The sequence below is a fragment of the Melozone crissalis genome, unplaced genomic scaffold (assembly GCF_028551555.1).
Source record: "Melozone crissalis strain CALT ecotype California unplaced genomic scaffold, PUWL_Pcris_2 ptg000016l_1, whole genome shotgun sequence".
NCBI lineage: Eukaryota > Metazoa > Chordata > Aves > Passeriformes > Passerellidae > Melozone > Melozone crissalis.
In genome coordinates, this window is record NW_026535794.1 from 32,084,461 (window position 1) to 32,087,382 (window position 2,922).

Below are 2,922 nucleotides of genomic sequence, written 5' to 3' on the forward strand. Positions count from 1 at the left end.
TCTTCTGATAACCACTGGATCACCAGCAGGTCCTGCCACTGCCTCAAAGCTGCTTGGATGCGAAGGGTGGTGCCCTGACCAGGAGGGCACTGCCCTGCCTTGGCAGTGGACTCTCTAAGGAGGAAACCCTAGTCTTACTGCTCCCTGGCACTGACTAGGAGGCACTGGGATTTGGCTGAGCTGTAAACTGTGAGCTACTACCGCTTGCTTGCCTGAACACAAATAATTCAGCATTTGTGGGGTCACGATCCCTTACCAACTGTTGTTGCTGTGAAACAAAAAGAAAAATTGCCATGAAGATAGGGCAGGAATTCAAGCAGTTTGGGGAAATATATAGATCAAAGAAGGGAGCTTTAATTACGTTCTTTAAAAGTACAATAGTGGGATGTCCTTAGAATCTCAGTTCACAATAACTGGGCTGGAGAGTTTGGGGAAGCAAGAAGTGAATATACATTTTCACTTTGAAAAACATAGAAGAAGCAATCTTAACTAGTTATGTGTGATACCTTTTTTGTGTACTTTTCTTTGGTATGTTGTTAGGAAATGGGTCAATTTCAGGAACGTAGTTTTTTCACTACTACAGTTGGTAAGCCTTTCAAAAGTATGGAGCTATGCTCTGGGGATAAAACCACACCACGCTGACTGACACACAAGAAAATTGTTTCTTTAGAAAATAGAAAACTTTGGAACTACAGAATTGTGATGGAGTTCAGAAAATTACTCTCTCCAACCCTGCACTGAGGTGGAATCAAATACTCCCAGAGCAGCCTGGTACATGCACATCCTAACTTCTCAAAAACTTCCTGTGAAGGAAGTTCCTTTGGCCCAAGAGTTGGTCTGTTCTGGTGTCTCACCACTACAATACAACATAACAGAGCAGAGATTCAGAGCATGGCTATGTTATGTTCATAGTAGGGACAAACATCATTCATTCACTGCTAGGACAATGTAACACTTGAGTTGGATTCGATGATCCTTGTGGGTCAGTCCAACCCAGACTATTCTGTCCTGTGGTTTTTCTACTTGTGACCTGTGTTTTCTGTCTGTACAATGTCTGGAAACAGCCTGTATCATGTTTATGTCTATCACTTTCTTACTCTACAATGGTATTTCTACATTTGCTCTCTTCCAAAGGGTTTGTTGGAGGCCTGGAGTAGGGATTGAGGGGAGGATGGCCTCCTCCCTTTGAAGGATGAAACTGTTGAACAGCTGGTAAAGACCTGCTTTCATCTTTGACTTATCCTAGAATCATAGAATGCCCTGCACAGGGAGGGAATTTAAATATCATCTAGTTCCAACCCTTCTGCCATGCGAGACTCATTCTACTAGGCCAGGTTGCTCAGAACTCCATCCAGCCTAGCCTTGAAGACTTAAAGGGATGGAGCATCCACAACTCCTCTGGGCAACCTGTTCCAATGTCCCAGCCCTCCACACTAAAGAATTTTTTCCTAGTATCTAATCTAAACCTACTCTCAGACTGAAGCCATACCCCCATTGTCCTACAGATAGTTCTTGCAAATAGTCTCTCTCCATCTTTCTTGTAGGCTCCCTTTAGGTACTGGAAGGCTGCAGAAAAGGTTAACCCTTAAGCCTCCTCTTCTCACTACTGAAAAATCCCAAATCTCTCAGCTTTCCCTTGTAAGAGAGTTGTTCTGGGCCACTAATCATTATGGAGGCTGATGATTTTGCACTTGACAAACAACTTGGCCATATGGCATGGAAAATTTTAACGGACAAAATTTGCACCTGGGCACCATTTTTTTTCCAAATCTGAGTAACACTAACAGGCTTTGCCATGGAGGTGGTTATTGTAGATCCACCATAACTGCCACGACCAGCTTCGGCTTGCCCAGCTGTCGCTCCAAACCAGCCAGGCTGAGCGGGGCCGAAGCCGCAGGAAACAGCAGCACAAGCATCGGGGGAAAACAACAGCACCACGGTAATTCATCTGGTTTTAATCCAGCAACAACGCGCCTAGTCCAGCACAGCGCGCCGGAGAGCGCCTCCCGCTTTGTGAAGCTGCAGCGAGGCTGAGCCCGGGCGCCTCAGCGCTGACCCGCCCCGAAGGCACCTGCCGGGCACCGCCGCCACGCATGCGCGCTCGTCGCCACCGCCAGCCCAGAACTACATATCCCGGCGTGCCGCGTGTGCCCACCACTGCGGCCGAGCCAATGGCGAGGGAAAAAGCAGCTCCCGCCTCCACACAGCAGGTGCGGATGCAATCCCCGAGCCACCCTTCCCCCGCCCGGAGGCGGAGGGCTGGCGCGGGAGGCAGTTACAAAGGAGCACAGAGGCGGCCGAGCCAACGGGCCCCGGCTGCCGTGTGGAAGCCGCAGGGGCGTCTCCTCCCCGCTCCCTGCGCGGCCGGGGAAGCGGGCGCGGGGACCGCGCCTCAGGGCAGGCGGCGGCTCGGGGGCTTCCCGCGCGCTGTCAGTTACGAGCGCGCGAGGCGGTCAGGCGCCACCGGGTTGGCCGGCGGCCGCGCGCGGCCCCGCCCGCCCCCTCGCCGGATTCGCTGGCGACCGGGGCGCGCGCGCCGTCCATCATCGGGCCCAGCCACGGCGGGACCCGGGGCTGAGGGCTCGGCCGGGCCCCGCCCCGCCCCGCCCGAGGCTCCGCCCCCCGCCCGCCCCTCCGCCCGGCGCTGTCAAGCGAGCGGAGCGAGCGCGGAAGCCCGGGCCTCCCGCACGCCCCCGCGGAGCGCGCGCGCCTCGGCGGCCACGCCCCCTCCCGCGCGGCGCGGACGGGCAGAGGGCCGGGAGGAGGAGGAGGAGGAGGAGGCCGAGGGCTCCGGGCCGCGGCCCGCCCCCGGCCCGCCCCCTGTGCCTGCGGCGTGGGGAGCCGGGCTGAGGCGGAGCGGGGCGACCGAGGGGCCGGCGGCTGGGCTCGGTTTCCTGCTCAGTGGGCGTCGTTGGGGCCCCG